Source organism: Halichoeres trimaculatus, unplaced genomic scaffold (assembly GCF_033239565.1).
Source record: "Halichoeres trimaculatus isolate MK-OKI-2021-1 unplaced genomic scaffold, fHalTri1.1 fHalTri1_scaffold_8, whole genome shotgun sequence".
Taxonomy (NCBI): Eukaryota; Metazoa; Chordata; class Actinopteri; order Labriformes; family Labridae; genus Halichoeres; species Halichoeres trimaculatus.
In genome coordinates this window covers 17,452,751-17,471,205 of record NW_027437186.1, presented here as the reverse complement: position 1 = coordinate 17,471,205, position 18,455 = coordinate 17,452,751, and positions in this window count along the sequence as shown.

Here is an 18,455-nt window from a genome sequence, read left to right as displayed (position 1 = left end):
CTGGAGCCCTGGTGTCATCTCATTCAGATGAAGCAAGAAATGATAGCATGCTAGGCTAGGCTTCGTCTTTGCCACAGACAACACTTCGCTTCGCTATTTTCTGCTATTACTGCACTTTTTTTTTTTAACTCACTAGAACAATTTACAACACAATTTTTTTGTTGTTGGTCATGATAGCAAAAAAGGTGGACATTAAAAAGAATAGGATGAGCCCGAACACAGTTTATGAGCTTTTCTGTATCCACTACAGAACTAGGAACCGAAGTTACATGCATTGTTCCTTAGGCCCGCTCGGTCGAAGGACATCTCTACTCTGATTGGTTGCCACCGTTTGCTGCTGATCTGCGTCATAGCTAATTACCATAAAGTTGACCGAGGCTCAACTTCTCATCTGGTGCCTCTTTTGACGCTTTAGCTGCTTTAGCCGCTGAGGACGCTTTGGCCGCTCAGGACGCCGGGCTCTCATTGAAAATGAATGAACTTCTGGCGTGCTTGCTGCTTTTGCCACTTTTGCCTCTTTTGGTGTGAACGCACAGTAAAACAATGATGGTCATTTTACGCTGTACATCACAAGCTATTATTGATTAGCTGTAATCTCAGGCAAACAATGTTAACCTCTTTGTTTTGAAATATTCCTTCTGGCTAAACAATTTAAATACTGAAAATACCCCATTCTGAGGTGAAGGCTTGATTTGTCTAGTTACTGGTCCAAAATTAAAAAAGTTCAACAGTGATTTCAAGTCAAATTCATACTAGGAGACATTTATACCAATGAAAAAATCAGTCAATACACTTGACTTGTAAGAATCAGTTCATTGATTTATTAGTTGAGAAAATGTGAAAAATGTCCTTTCTGTAACATGCTTTTTCACCACAATGGCGGTCATGGTTGAAGTGCTGCTTCCTGGAAAGTGATGGAGCCATGAGAGAGACTTCAAAAGCCTCAGGGTTGTTTCATGCTGCTCTGTGTTGGCTTAGGGTTTGCAGCCTTTTTCTTAGTCCTTTTGGAATCAGTATTCAAACCGTGTGTGTGTGTGTGTGTGTGTGTGTGTGTGTGTGTGTGTGTGTGTGTGTGTGTGTGTGTGTGTGTGTGTGCATTCAGAAAGTCTCGACCTCTATAAAGCTTTGACATTTTAGTCAAATAACATGGGGTGCCATTTCCTGTTTCAACACTGTGACACCTGAATCAATTTGGGTTAAAGATACAATTCGTGATTCATCCTCCAGTTCTATATGAAGGTGAGATATTCATGGATAGACAGGGGGCTGGAGCTGAGGACATGGCCTCATGCATTGAAATGTATTCTCTACCTCTTTTTCTAATTTTTTATTCAGACACTTACAAAAATGGCCTGGACACAAAGCTAAATATTTAAATGTGTAAAATGTAAATGAACAAGACACATTCAGAAAAGTCAAATTGTATATGAGACTTCAGTGAGAATTGAAAGTGCTTCCCAAAGTTAACACTGTACATCCATAACTTCATAAGACTTACATGAACAGCTCTAACATTTCAGAAAAGCAGAACTAAAGGTGTTCCTCATTTTCTTTAAGCAGCTAGAGTAGCCTTAAAATGCTTGGCTCAGGCAAACATCAGTAGTGAGCCACCAAGGTTTGTCATGCTGAGTTTTATTAAACAAGGATAGTGAGGCTTGATAAAAAAAAAAACACCTGTGCTATATGTTTAGTAAAGTATGTTAATTTTGTGAAAGGAGCCAGATAAATAAGTTCAAAATGAGTAAAACAAGTAAAAGCAACTAGAAGAAGTCAAATAAGGTCAACAAATCTCTTTATACTCCCCTTTACAAACAGTAGATGCCCAATGCTTCAAAATCTGATTGGTGACTCTAAATTGCCTGAAGATATGAGTGTGTCCATGAATGGTTGTTTGAGTCTTCTGATTGTTTCTTTTGTTAAAGTGGCTTGTAGGTTTTTGTTATTCAGTCTGGTGGCCCACTGAAGTTGTAGTTCTCATTTTATGGCAAAGAATATTCCAGATAATTACAAAAGTGGATGAATGTGTTTTGAAAGGATGTGTCTGGTTGTGCATTTTTGTGGATGAGGTCATTAGACTTGTTTATGTGATGCTGTATAAGTGGGACCTTCAAATATTTTTGCCAAGCAAAGGGGAACTTTAGATCGTGGGTCTTGGATCTTGGAACCTTTGCCCTTCAATATGTTTGCTCCATTTTTGAACTCAGATTTTGAGTCCCATTTAGCTAAGTTTATGGCATCTGACTTTATCAGGCTCTTGTAGAGAAATTGTTTACATATGCAGTTGTAATGCGAGACCTTAATGTGTAAAATTTATAACATAATATAAATGTTAACTTTCCTTTTATCATTCAGATCATGACAAAACAGTGGCGGCTGCTGGTCAGTCAAGGAGGGGAAGCTAATTTTTTTCCGGCCTAAATTATAAATTTGTTTATTTATGTAAATGTAAATTCTATCCTCTGTTCCTTTTTTGAGAAAATTATCTGCGTCCCTGTCGTACCAACCAGGTGTTTTTACCCAGGGATTTTACCAGTGTTCTCTCAACCCTTGTCGTTTTTAAGAAAGATAAACTCGCTGGGGATCGATAAAGCCTCTGAATCAGTCCAGAACAAGTGAGAGGATGCTCTGGTGGAGGGTTATACTGCAAGATCACTGACTGGCTCATTTCACTGTCAATCAAAAAGAGATTTGGCCTCAGACAGATCATCCAATCATCATGCAGAAGCCTAGCGTCCAGGCCAGCCCACTGTCTCATAGCGTCCTATGGGCGGGACAAAGCTCAGCGTTTATCCAATGACCGTCCAGTTTCCACAGTGGAACAACCCACTCTACACTTCCCCACTGAAGTCAGAAGACGCTGAGTGTGCGACTGTGTTAAAGCGCTGAGACGCTGCGGGGATGAATGAGAAGGAGGTCGAGCCAGTTACCTGTGATAGGTAGCTGATTCTGAACAAAAGGTAAAGGAATTCTAGTGCATATTTTGTCAATAAAATGTACACACAGCAGAACATATCACCACTTTTTTGGGGACATTTTCGGGGAAGCTGAGCTTCCCTTGCAGTCTTAGAGCAATTGCCACTGCTACAAAATGTCAGAACAGTGCCTTCCAGTTGTCAGTGTACATAAATGAACCACTGTTGGCAGGGATTATACTTTTTTCTGAGATTTTTACCAGTTTTTCACACGCAATGTATAAAAGATAACCAAGCATGAGAATTACTGATGGGTATTTGTTGGTTGTGTGTAGACACACACTCTTATGATAGGGTAGTTTCCTTTCACTCATCGGTACGTGGATGACAGACCCACATGAATGGCAAAACTATTAAAATCTTCCCGGTTACTACAAATCTCCAGATATCATCTGCTGGTTGTAGTCAGCAGCAAACTGAGCTTCACACATCATTTTTTATGGCCAGAAAAGAAGCCCTCAATTTAATAATTTGCTTTGAAAGCAAAGCCAGTCGTGTTGCTAACAGTGCCCCAAAGGGAACACCATGCTGGGAGTACAGACTGAGGCTTTCATGCTCAGTCCAGCAGCTAAAAGCTCTGGATGAAATCATCTCCCCCTCCAGATTATGGCATTCATTACTTCTGAAAAGAGCTCTGCGGGAAAAGAGAAGGATGGAGGGAGGAAAAATGAAAGGAGGGAAAGCAGTAATGTTGTGCCAGACAGTGTGTTCATGGGAGAAATATGGCATGCTTCTATTAGTTAATGTGTAGACAGAATGACATTTAAGTGTGTGTGTGTGTGTGTGTGTGTGTGTGTGTGTGTGTGTGTGTGTGTGTGTGTGTGTGTGTGTGTGTGTGTGTGTGTATTTGTGGAGAAGAGGAGAGGAAAAGGGACACAGTCACAAAAAGAGAGGATGTTAAAATGGAGCACAGGCAGAGAAGGATCATTGGTGTGTGGAACTGATTCAGTTTGAATGAGACATTCTCCGTGTCTCTTCACAATATGTCTCCTCATTTAGGTCATCAAATCTCTTTATTTTCAACCCTCATTTCTCTCCCATTGGGGCCTCTCTTTGCTCCCTAAATGTCTGTAATTTTTCTGTTTCACTCAATTCTTCATTACAGTAAAAAGCAATCCCTTTCTTCCCCTCTCTCTCGAAACTAGAGAACATAATCCATTCCCTATTTCAGAGCTTATGGAAAAGAGAGAAGCCTCTCTGTTTCTTACAGTTGCCAAGGAAGACTGCTATTTGTAATGACACACTGGGAAGGAAAAGCTCTTTGTTATTTACTTGTCATTTTTGGTATGGGAGTTGTTTGACACGCATTTGAGGGGGTATGAGCTCAACATACAAGTGTTAAATGAGTTTTTTTTCTTCAAAACAAAACAAAACAAAAAAAACTGACATTGAATCCCAATTACAAAAGATGCTTTGTGGGAATAAATAAATGCAACTATATGCCACAGGTCACACCTTTCAAATTTGGTGAGCCAGCTTTATTGTGTGGGGAAAAAAAACATATGATCAAACATGAGTGTTTTTCATGCTTTCAGAATACATGGACGGCGGTCTTCTTTAAAACCTGTAAGACAAGAAAGTACTCCTCAGCATTTATTAAGGGGATTTTAGTCTTATCAGTGTACAGGATACAGCTCATTTATTAGATGACAGAAGTTATTAAAAGTGCATCTTGCATTATAGCCGGCCCTCCCTTCTTTTCCATGAGTGGACAAAGACTTCTGCAGGCCCTCATAGAAAACTTCACTTGGTCAATGTTCAAGGCCTTCCTTAATGGATGATTTGAATTATGTCCAAACTAACTGATCAGGAAAGAGAGGGGTGATCTGAAAGCAGTTTTCACGCTGCTGGCATTGTCAGTAGTGACACAGACATTTTCAAATGTTTGTTTAATGCTTCACATCTGCGGTCAGTTAAAAACCAGTCTCTAGACATGCAACTTACATCTCCACTGTTGGTGTGATGAAGTGAACTGTTAAGCTCCCAAGGGGATGCCCAGAGTTACTGGTCCAGATGCCAGTTGTGAGAGCAAAGAAGTCTGTCATGTTGCTAACCTTTGAGAATGAAAACCCAAGCATGCACCTCAGAATAAAGGCTGACATTTGACAACCAAGTGTCTTCTTGGGATTTTGTATTTTAAGGTAGCTGTTTTCCAGGATATTTTAAACACTGGCCTTTCTACAGTTCTAAAGGGCAGTATACCCTTTGCCAAGAAGTGGGTCAGATTTGGTGATGACGTCATCCTGGCTTGCATCAGACATGTCCACTGACTCGGACATACCTTGCTCTTCTGTCCCTCTCTCTTCTTGGACATCTCCTCAAAATAGTAACAAATGCTGTCAAATCCACCATCATAACAACTTTAGAAACAACAAATAAATACTCTCACACTTTCTGTCTTGAGGCTGGTAAAATGAAGACAACTTGTCTCCTCCACAGGGGTAAACTTTGCAGGATGATGGATGCCAGGATTGGTTGTCAGGTTGGGGGTGTTACCCTCTTTTGGAGTCACTGTTTTCATTTATGGCAGACTGGAGGGTCTGGAGTATTAAACATCCCAGGTTGTAAACATGCAAATGTCTGCTGTAAAGTTGTCTATTTCAACATTGGGATTTCATGAATTTGGGGGCTTGCATTAAATGGGCACTTGGAGATTGTATTTTTCTGCAGTTCCATATAATGCTTTTTTCCATCACAGCAGGTTGCCACTTAAAAGAAACACTCAATGAACAGAAAATATGTGATAGACAAGAGACTCAACATTGTCTAGTGTGCAACCTAAACAATATACAACATAGCACTTCCTACACCTTAAATTTGGGTATATAATAGTTTCTTGTCACTTACAAGTGACCTCACGTTTGACTGCCTTTTCATCTTTCAACGCTTTCACACTTTTCTTATGAGCTCTATTTATTTCATTTAAACAAATGACTGGCTATTTCCATGCAATGCCTACACAGGTTCCACTGGGAATTTTAAGAAATGCTTTCTATACATAGCAAATCATTTAGTTGCAGTTATGTGGTAAGCTTTGAAAATGCTTAGCAGGATAATAACCAGTTTCTTTGGAGTGTGAACTTGGATGTATATTGTAGTGCCTGTACTTGATGTGTGTGTGAAAGAGAGAGTGTGTGTGTGCGTGTGTGTGTGTGTGTATTATTGATCCTTTCAGGCCCTCTCCCTTGGATAACTGATTTTCTGGGCAGAGACACAGAGAGCCCCCCTGCAGAGCTGAATCTTATGTTTCTGAAACAGTACCAGTGTTTCAAGCCATTATCTTCTCTTTTAGGTTTCCCATCCTCTACTGAATATCCCTCCGTCTTCTGTGGTCCTCTTTCTTCTTTTTCCCCTCCTTCTCCTTCCCAGCTTTTATCCTCTCCCATCTTATAATCCCATTCTCTCTGTCTCCTTTTCCTCCATTGCCAGCTATTTGTTGCACATCCCTGCCTGTTTTTTTTTTCTTCCCCTCTTTCTCCTCTCTCCTCTCCTGCTCTCCTAACGGCCTCTTGCAGATGTCGGATCAGACGGAACAACATGACTCACAGAGAAGGGCTGAATTCCCTTTGGTTCAACATTGGATATCAAACAGCGCCCTGTGATGTGTGTAGAACCTTAAACCATCGTTGGGAGCTTGAAACACTGACAGACTAAACTGTGGTTGTGTGAGAGGTCAAATTGTTCACAAGAGGACTGGAGAGGGTTCTTTTGAAATGCAATCTGTTTAAGATTTCCTTCATGAAAAACAGTCACTTTGCAGACAAACACTAGGGAGGATTTGGATGAAATTGAGAATGAAAAGTAGCAATAGGCTGTCATCAATAGACTGTGAAGTACAAAATGTAAACACACAGTACTACATGCTCTTATTAGTTAATTATTTGTAAGATGTAAAAACAACCCCCAGATGAGAGTATCTGACTTTTTTTGTCAGAACAGTTGCATACAAGCTGACCTCAAACCAAACAGCCTGTAACTAGAATTAAATTTAAAATTTCCACTAGAAATTGAGTTCCACAGTATCTAAATAAAATATGACCCTGCAAGAGAAAATCAATCAACGAATCCCATATAATTCATGAATGCTAACAGCCGGAGATGTTTGTGTGAAGGCTACACTTCTGAAAATCTGATCTGAAAAGGTTCTAAAGATGTAATGAGTAAAATCTACTTCCCTCTTCTTTCTATTATCCTTTCTAATCTACCATGTTTCACACTTTCTTTATCTAACTCTTCTGCTTTTCCACCATGAAAATAGATGAGTATGGTGAGTATGCCTGGAAAACTAAGTAAACTCAGCTTATCCCATGGTTCAGTAACCATCTACTCTAAGACGTGTCTGTGACTTGCAATGTGAGTATCCCTGGTTATGTCCTACCAGTGCTCCCCCACCAACTCCAACCTCACCAAGCAGAGCTAACGTAACCTCACTCTTCATTTTATTGATAGACTCTAAAGTTTGAACCGACCACTGCAGAATAACTGCTGCATGTGGGTTGAAATTAACATTAGCACAAACAGATTAGCCTGTGCTCTATCATTCTCCCCTTTACTTTCTCCCATTATTCTTTTCCAGAATAATCCAGCTCAGCTCCAGTGTCCACCATTACTACAAATTGAATCCAAGAAACTGTTTTCAGCAGAGTTTTCTCAGGGGTGTTGGGGCCATTGGGAGACAGGCTTGGGAGTATCAGCACTGTTACTGTTAGCTCACAGACAGTAGAGTCTGGGTCCTTTGAAGGTGGGATTGCTGGCAGAGCCGGTGGCTATTTGACTTATCAAAAGGGGGAGAAGGGTCTGGCTAAGATTACAAAGGGTGAGAAGATTCTGAGTACTTATCCTTTTCATAAGGGCACAAGCATCTTTATTTCAAATAGTGAAACATTAGGAGTGTGCAAGCTTGATGTTGTTACTACACCAAAGGCAAATGTCAGAGTTTAATTTCATCCAAACTGCCAAGTTAAGAAGGCAGGAGAGTGGGTGGGGATCAAGTGGGATTTTTGTGGCACACACCATCTGGACAGGAAGGGAAAATTAAATGTATCCACATACCTAATCAGAGTGCAAAATCCTATTTGCCTCACAACATGAACATTTTGTAGCAATTTTGCAGCAAAAGTCTTCCACAAAGTATTTACCAAGTTTTGTGCTTTTTATTTAAGATGACTCAGCAGGAAAAAAAAAAAAAGTTCAGCAAACTGGGTGATTAAACAATGATGATGATAATGAATGAAAGTCTGTCATCAGTGATGAATCAATATTTTTTTCTAAAGGCCCAGCAAAACATTTCAAAAACATTTTCATTCAGAGTAACCTATATAACTCAGAAAGGGACATTAGTGAAAAAAATATGGCACCATACAGCGCCAAGCATTTCAAGAATCAATAGAAACAGATCAATGGACCAGACGTAGGTTGGAACAGAATCAAAGTACAAGCACAGACAGCTTTGACAACTAGTGTGAGATTTAAAAAGGAGATGTTACAGTTCAGATCCTGATAACTGATGGCCAAATTTTAACACCTCCATCTGTTTGCCTTTTTTAGTGAAGCAGAGGGACAGTTACCTATAGAAGCAGCTGAGACAGCTGGATGGGAAAAGGGGACACACACCAGTAATAAACAGCAACACATCGCAGAGAGGAGTATGCCATTGTAATGTTAGATTATTACACTAATCCTCTCCTTTTAGTCTCACTTCAAAGAGTGGGTTAGAAAGTGGGGAATGAGCCCAGAGGGGTGTTAGGGTGTCAGGGACAGCTTTCTTGTGTGTGTGTGTGTGTGTGTGTGTGTGTGTGTGTGTGTGTGTGTGTGTGTGTGTGTGTGTGTGTGTGTGTGTGTGTGTGTGTGTGTGTGTGTGTGTGTGTGTGTGTGTGTAAATATTGCTATAATGGGTGTGCATCTGTGGAGTTGTTAAAATATGTGTGTCATTTGAGAGTGTGTGGGTTGCTTTGTGCAGAGGTGCGGACAGGACTCAAAAGGTTAATCTCAGAGTTTAATCATGGAGAAATGGGATTCCTGAGACACACACACACACACACACACACACACGAAAAGATGAATATGATAAATACAACCTGGGTGTGGAGGAAGCAGGAGGGTGACCAGACGGCCTTAACACTATTTTTAAACTTCAAGCGCGTGTCAAACAAAGAAGTCTTTCACCCAGTCTGGTCTCCCTAGCTTCCATTTTTTCCCCCCTCCCTTGGTCTCCTTTTCTTATTTTCTTTTCCTCGCCTTTTTCTTTTCTCCTCCCTTTAAGTCCCAGCTATGTCCATTTTCTATATCCCTCCCTTCCTCCATCCCATCCCTCTCCTCCCTTGAGGCCTATTCATCCAACAGTCCCTTAATGAACCCGTACTCCCTCCAGTCACAACTTTCTTTCTCCATCTTTCCCTCAGTCTCCACCACGACCCGGCAGCTTGGGCTAAATAAACACCGGGCACACAGCTGGCAATCAGGTTTATATTCCCCCTCTCCAAATCCCCCTGTCCCTCCCCTCCCTCTGCTTTCCTTCCATCCTCTCCTCCCTCTCCTCTCTCTTTCTTTGTGTTGTAAGCCTTCAAAAGCTCTGTAACTCATGACCACAGCAGTGGGCTTTGTCTTTAGCCTTCAGGGCACTATGATTATTACTGGAGGGCTGACATTAAATAAAGATGTAACCTTTCTGACTGGATCAGTGTTTTCATGTGGCACTGTTTTGGGCATAATGCCTTCAAAGTTGGCTCTATGAAGTTTGCACTTCAGGCAGTATCTGTGGTAGGCTTTGAAACATGCAGTTTTACGATAAAACACATTATACATCCATAAAATAAACAAGACCAATTGATAAAATAAACAAGTAAAGATAAAAAATAATAATTTGTTGCACTACTAACATTTTTTAAGTGGAAATTAAAAACTGAAAAGACAGCAACAAACCCCAGCAGCGTACAAGCGGATTGTACATACACTTGGTAAATTTATAGATTGTAGTTAATAGTTATAGGTACTCTCAACATGAAACACAACGAGGTGAAGTAATTGTGTGTTCACTTACAGAACAAAAAGATGTTGCTCAGCACAAAGTTGAAACAAGATGGCATATGTTCCTGTGTCACAAAATTTGGTCCCCATTCTTTGCATGAGCTCGAGCACTGTTTATTTTTTGGTACTTCACTCGCAAATTAATTTTCCCACAATCATAGCAAGTTCATACAAGATGAGAGGAAACCCCTTGATGATCACTATCAAACCAAAAGCTTACCATACACTGAGAGAGGATATATGTATAAACTTTTTTTAATGAAAGTTTAGGCCTTTTATTTTGTAAACCTGATTTAAAACTTTTAAAGAATTCTAAAGGGTCTGCAAGAACCTAAGCTAAGATACATTCTCTTTTGGCGCTGCTGAGGTTTCAATAGTTGTTGATTTGATAAAAGCTAACCATTTAAGTACATGTCAAACAAAGTGCAGTTTTGCACAAATTTAGGCAGATGTTTCGCTCCCTTAGAACATAATTCTTAATTCCATTGATGAAAATAAATTGTCACGTTACAAAACTACTTTTGTTGCTGTGGTATCAATATAGTTAATAAAGGTCCCATTTAATGCTCCTTTCCTGCAGTTTAATATGGATCATTGATGTCTTCATAAAATAGTAGTAACATGTTTTGGTCCAAAAAGCCAGTAAATCAAGCACAGCAGCATTGTTTCCAGACTCATAGCCCCTCTGTTCAAAACAGTCTGATTTAGTGGGTGTGGCCTTCATATGTAAATGAGCCACAGCTGATACCGTCCCACTCTTCCACGCCTCTGAGAGCGGGGCCATGTAATCATGACAACCGAGCTCCGTGTGCACAATGTTTAGAAACAGCGAAGCTTTTTTTACCGTAACATTACAGGCTAAAACAACAGGCTAACTGCAGCTAAAGTTAGCACCCTGAAGCTAACACAGAGACAGGGGGGACACTGAGGAAAAGCTCTTACATCCACTCCACAGCACACAGCATTTAAAATACTCACATTTCCAGGGTCCGAGGTTTGTTGGCGGATGGTTGGTAATGCACCTGGATTCAGGACCAGTCTATTCACTAGCCCTCTGTTGTACTTTCCAAAGTTGGAAAAGCACAAATGCACAGTTTTACTGAGTGTAACCAGCATATTTCCTTGATAAATGAACTCACGACTTAGTCTTGTCTTATTCCGAAATGGGAAGCTTGTGCATGGAACTATGTGGCTGTTTACAGCCAAAAAATAGAGCAGTGATGGCTCTTCAACTTTAGCATTCTCCTCCCCGCTGCTGGAGAAAAATCTCTCCAGCAGCAGGGAGAAGAGTGGGCGGGGAGGGGGTGCAGGTGTATCTGCTATGGTGGACCAATCAGGTCAGAGAATCACTGACGTTGGCAAATCCCCAAAATCCAAACAGCTTGTTTTAGGTCAGGATTTTACATTCACAAGCACTACTGAGTACAGGTTTTGTCATTAAATAACACATTTTGTGGGCTGGGAGGAAAGCCAAAGACCCACAAATTTCACTAAAAGACTTTATAAAGTGACTTTTGTATAATATGGGACCTTTAGTATTGTTATCAGTATCATAATTGAGTGTAATTTTGGTAGTATGACAACACCTTGTTTCGCAATGGTATCACCAGACGTGTCATTATGGTCCTTCTCTGTACCACACCCAAGAGGGAAAGTTTGAAGACTTCTAGAGTAAAGTTAGAAATCAAGATTGTTCAGGATTGCTTGTTTAGATGTTTCCATTCCTTTTTGAAAGCACAACACACTGACAATCAAAAAGACAAATGGTTGTAAGGATGTAAATGAGGCTAGTGTTTCTCTGCACAGTGGATTAAAACTTGGAGTTCAGTGCAGACTCTCTCCGGGAATGTGTGACATTTACTGACATAATTGGACCATTGATTTAACTCTGGCATCCTGAACCTTTATTGATGTGTCACATTTATACATTACAGCTTACAATGAGGTCCTGCCATGCATTTTTAAATTTGTGAGATCTTTGTAATCACTGTGCTGTATAGAAGCAGCCACAAGAGAATTTATGTATGCTGTATATACAGAACATTGTGTAACATGTATGCTCTAAAGTCATAATCTGCCATGGCCTTTATGTCTTTAATGTTTCTGGAGGATTTGGGGTATTCTGTCAATACTCAAGCATAATCTACTGATTGAAACACAACCATAAACAACATACAAAGGTGTATACAATGAATCAATTGAACACAACAGGTGTCATACACATAAAAAAAAGAAAAAAGGTATCAGTCTGAAACACAGGCTCAGTCTCTCAGACACACTTTTAAGATACGGCTGGAATCGGATAAAGCTGCCCGTATCGCAATCCACCAAGTCCCAGCCAGGCTTAGCTGCCTGCTTGAAGTGTGTGTGCAATTCAAAGAGATCAAGTGTGTGTGTCCAGACTTAACCAAGTGTGAGAGCCCCCCTCCCTCCCTCTTACTCTGTTTCAAAGACAGTAAGCTGAGAGGTGTCACATTATAAGAAAAGAGAGGAATAAAAAGGGAGGCTGATCATTGGAACACAGTTCAGCAGGCTCAGACTGTGTGTTGGATAATGCTTTCTTTGACAACCATATCTCTGCTGCATTACAAGGGCATTAGTTGTGAATATGTTTAATCTTTATAAATCCTATTATAAAACTACCTGACCATGCCCCTTCTTAGAATGTGTTTCAGGGCTGAGATCATGTTTGTCCCTTGGCAAGGGGAGTGAAAAGATTAGGCCTATGGTGCTTTCTGGGGCGTCTGCCTACGCATGGGCCTTGCTGTTGATTTTACAGTTTGAGGAAAAGAGGTGATGACTACAGAATGTACGATTTGTGTGGGAGCCTCAAAAAGCCAGGGATACAGAGGAGATGATAGGCAGCGTTCATTTAAATTTAGCACTTGATTCAACAATATAATGCAGTGTAACTCAAAAAAAAAGAAGAAAAAGATTTATTGCATAACCCCCTTACAGGAATAAAAAAGGGATTAAGGTCGTTACATTTTAAAAGTAGGAGCAAAATTAGGTGTTTGTATAACCACAACTGTTAAAATTAAATGATATTCTTAATCTGCCTCAGTGAAAGTTTTATGGTAGGACATATTTCACGCCCACACACTTCTGTGTGAGGTGCAATTTGCACAATTTGTTAAACAGGCTCTTGGTATTAACAATAAAGCATTTATTTTTCATCAAACATTATGTTATTTCTTTAAACTACACACAGAGTATTTGTAATATAATTCCAACACTTTTTTCAAGAGTGGAAAAAAGTCACATCCCACTAATTGAAAAGAAACCCAGCAACAATAAATCAACCCAGAGTCCCCCTCAACACCCTGAGAGAAACTAGTGTAATCAAACAACAATATTATATACATTTATCTGCTGTACATGCATGAAAAACAAAACACTTTTCTTTCCAGTAGAGACATTAATCAGTTCACTCAGACTGAACTGCCACTATAAAGCTGAGGAGGAAACACCAATAAAAAAAAAACAAAAAAACATTTATATAAAACTTTAAAAATATATTTTCTATGAAACTTTCGCTGTTTATTCACGGGGGGTATATTAAAAATGTGGCCCCACTGTGGCTACGCCAGTCACAATATAGCATCATTGTTGTTAATGATCCTTTCGATACTTCTTTGGCATGCAAAATATAGATAAAAGAAAAAGGCTTCTATCACAAAAAGTTAGTAAACCCCCCTGACCCTCCAAAAGACAGTTCTAAAGAACTTTTCTGTATACTTTTGTTAAAAAAGATAAGTGTCACCTTCAAAGAGGCCTCTCATTTTAAAACTAATCCCATTAAGGCTGCAATGTCACTGAAATTCGAGTTCATTTCAGCTTTTATGATTCATATTTAGAGTGCGAATGTCAAATCAATTTCCCTATAAGTTCTACCTTAACTCCTGTGACCTCAATAATGAAATTTGTAGAATAAAGGATTTCATAGTGAATTATTTTGCTTAAAAGTACTTGATAACTTCAGAAAACTAATATTAAGTTACAAGTCTGATCAGTTCTGCTTCAGCCTGCTCTGTGTCCCCATCACCATGTAGCTTAAGGGTCTGTCAAACAGGTGATAGAAGGTCGAGAGAGTCACAGTATACTTATTTGGCTCTACTTTGTGGACTGTGTCTAATGGCTGAAATGTGACCTCCTTTGATGTGAAAACAACACAGATATAAGGACATAAAATGTGGGCATGTGCAGACCATTCACCACAGCAGTAGAGATAAAAACATGCGACAGATGTTTTTCTATAGTTTTTACAGTTTATTTGTTGTGTGATCTCATTTCTTCTTCAACACGCTTCCTAAAAGCAATACTAACGGCACAAAGAGTCAATGCACTGTTGTTTGAAGTATAAGCTTAGAGGGTCTCTGAGGACTTTTTAGGTGATCTTAAAAAGCCTCACTTCTGGATACATGCCTAAACCACAACTTAAAAAGTGATCAACGGTGACAAAATTTCTTTACGCTATAGCCTACTCTTCAGCTTCATGGTTGGGTTGGCCAGCCAACAAAGTTTAGCAGTGAGAAGCAAGAGTCTATCAATAAAATGAGGAGTGAGGTTACATTAGCTTTGCTTGTTGAGGTTATAGGTGGGAGATGAGCACTGGCAGGACACAATGAGACCTGCTAACATTAAGTTACAAAAATGTTCCAGTGCAACAAACTTTGGGTAGCGCCAAATATAGCTGGTTACTAAACTATGGTAAAAACTGGGTTAACAAAGTTTGACTTCCGTTACATTTGAAAAAATAATGTTGTGTAACTATTAATAACTACATTACCTTGATACTTTCTATCATTGGTTGTCTTGAGCAAAGAAAAGTAGTGTTAATTAAAAAGACAATCTAATCTACATACATTTGCTTCAAAATAAACACATGCCTTGGTAAGAACAATGTCCCCACAACAGTGGGTGCAAGTGCTTGTGGGAAAGGGTGTCCTCACAGCCTCTTACAAATGCTTATGCTTCACAGCAGATGTGTGGAGTAGAGATGTTATCAAAAAAGCCTTTCACATGAACATGTGTGTCGTCATTTGGCCAGATAAAGACGTACATGCTATCAGAATGTTGGTCATTCATCACTCAAATCTGTACAGTTCCAATGTAAAAGCCAATAAATACAAAGAAAATGGGCTTATAGTACCACACATCACCCATTTCAATTCTCTATTGCCTTTTTTTCCAGCTCTATAGATTTGACCACTTTCTGCAGGTAGAGCAGGGAGGTAAAATTTTCATGTACTACACAGCTCTGATGAGCTCCCAGAAGGAGAGAAGCAGCTAAGGCAACAAACCGTGTCAGTGGTTTGTTAAGAATGGGCTTCACTGGGTCAGACCAAGACAAAGAACTGAGCCCTGGAACAGAGTGGAAGACCATGGTCTGTTAAAAAAAAAAAGAGTAACTTCCCTCAATAAGGTTGTATACCTTTATCTTTATAATCAGTTAGATAAATTATTCAGTGAGTGAGCGAACAGAAGAGAAAAGAAGAGATTATTATCATCATACAATGAAAAACAAAATTAGAGAGAGCTGCTCTACTCTCAGTGAAAAAAACACACTAAACTTACAAATAATTAAGTGAACGAAAAATAAAAGTGCAATGTTAAGTGGAATATGCACTAGGCTCGCTGTTGTTTTACAATATATAGCTGAGATATTGTGATGTGCAGAATTTGTATGAATTAGTAGATGTGTGAGTTTAGGGTGGTTATAGCTCTGGCAAAGACTATGTTCCTGAGTCTCTTTGTCTTGGCTTTGATACACCTGTAGCATTGATGGCAGCGCCCACACTTGCTGCAGCTTAAGACTGGCTTTCCCTAGTGAGCGATAGAAGCCATAGCTGTCTTGGATGGTGAGTGTTGTGTTGGTAAGAACTACCATTAAGGAGTTTCTCAGTTTAGAATTCCACCAGGACAGAAGTGAACGGAAGGGGAGAGTGGCCGCCTGCAAGGTGTGTGGCCCAAAAGTAATCAAACATTTTCTCTCCGGTATTTATAAAAGTCACTTAGCGGCATTTTCCTTGCATAGCTAGGTTACTGCACAAACCGAACACCTTAAATCAAACTTTGTTGTGGTGACTGTGATTGTCTGTCACAGAAATGCAGTAGCATGCTAGTGTCATGTTAGATATTAAGTCAGTGTGCTTATCATACCATGCTAATTGCTAATGGTGACTGTTTGCATGTCATCCGCACTCTTCGTAACTTTTGAAACAAATATCAGTTCAAACAAAATGTTTGATGTACTTAGTCATTCTCATAGCTAAAAGCTAACTCTGAAAACTGCTAGTAACTTCTGAAGATTGTCTATAAGACTCTATAAGATGGGCAAACCTGCACCAGTCTATCAGAGAGGAGCTGATGTGTTATCAATGAGGCACTTTGGTAGTGAGTGATAACACTGATGGAGTTGATCAAACAGAGTCATGCATATTTGAAAGGTGGTATGAAATTGGATGATGTTAAAGGAACTTTAACTAATTTGATGTTGTAGGAGGTTGAAAAATAAGGAAATAGAAATAATCAAGAAAGCAACAGTTAATTCAAACCTTTGTGTGGAGTGTTACTGTCGCAGTTCCCTGCATCGGATAGACCAATGTTAAGAAGGATCCCACATCCCCTGCTGCCAAAGACAAAGAGACGTGTTTTTCAGTTGAAGCAGTTGAAGAGTTATATACGACAAGGCAGCATCAGCATTTAACCTTGAATTTGGAAAAAGACAGGAGTCAATTTACCACCTAAGCCACCAAGCACTAATTTACCAAAACAGTCCAGAAAAAACTTCTACCCAACATCACAGAAACCCCTAATCTTATTCACACCTCCTTGATGTGCAGCTGCTCTACTTGTTGCTCTTTTTGATGAGGTGGATGTGGATCTGTTGGTTTCATTAGAACGGGACCTCTTATCCTGCTGGGGTGTGTCAAGTGGCAGGGAATGGCATCAGCACTAAGCAGAGACCATCGTTTTCTGCCAGAAAATGAAGGAGTGAGTCATTGCCACATGAGAAGGGAATTCAAGTGTCTTGGTGTTATGTCCATAAATGAGGGGGAAATGAAACATGTCATTAAGAGGTTGGGTTGTTCATCCACACTTTGAGTTTAGACTGATTTTCTGAATAATCCATCTTTTATAAGTCAACAATAGTATTTAGTTGTGGTTTGTTGGTTTCAGTTTTAGTTCTGACTGAATGAGAGAATCAGGATGCAGACACCAGTGACAGAAATTTGTTACCTTGGCACTTTCATATGATATGACATTGTATGCGCCTGCTTATTTTCAGTAAAAATTGTTTATTAGACTTCATATGAGCCGTATTCACCTGAAAAGTTCAAGATATTAAAACACTGTAAAGGGGCTTGAAACATTTTGTAAGATTGTTGAATTGTTTTGGCTGGTTATTCTCAGGTCTGTCTATTCTATGCATTTAGATATCAACAAAATCAGCCCTTTAACATGGATTTAATGCCACTCCTCTAAGCATCCAGGGCAAAAATGCTCAGAGCAAGTTAAATAGATGGAGCGTGAACTATTTTTCCTGATGCAGCACAGGTGATATTTCAGTGCTGCAAAGGATTATATTGTACTTTTGGTGTTGCCTGTGTTCTCCTTCTTCAAATGAAATTCAGTTGTGGGAAATTATGCAAAATACTATGCAAGCATACACTTTCCAGAAAAGGATTTGTTGAATACCCTGTCGGCTGAACGGGTCAGAAAGCTGAGACTGTCTGCTGCTCACTTGCTCTCTTGCTCACATCCCTTCCAGCTAAGAATAAGAGTCAGGGTTAAAGGTCAGCATTTATGATCCATGAAGACCTCTACCACGTGTACAATTTTTGCTCTGCTGCACTTTGTACACATTTTGGTGCACGATTATGTGTATTGACAGCATTCCTGTACATATGTGTTTATTCCTGTATGTTTGTGGGAGTATTTGGTGTATAATTTGGTGTATAACTTATTCAACTGGTGCTTAATGTTGTGGGACTCATAATAATGGTGTGAAACATGTACATGGAAACAGACACCCCCTTACTGTTATGTTTATTTTTGTTATTTTGTATTACACATTGTTCAGCTGTTGGTGGTTGAGCAAATGAGCAAAACTCAAAGGCATTTTGGGGCAGCTTTTGGGGCAGCATGTCATTTAGTAGACCAGACTGAAATGCAGGATGCAGCCATGTTGAATTTCTGTGCTTGTGTTTCTGTATTTTCAGGTGAGCCAAAGTAGTGAAATAGTGAGTAAATGTTGCAAAACTGACAAGGAATGAGTATGAGAGAAACCAGACTTCTGTTCCTCTGAATAAGTCTGGTTTCTGTCGAAGTTTTGCGGGTTGATTAGTTGTCTTTGAAGTGCTGCACCTGATGTGTTTGCTTGCTAGAAGATGCTAAGCCTAACCACTTATAGTTTACTTTGATATTTGCTGTGTGAGTGTGCTGAATGTTGTG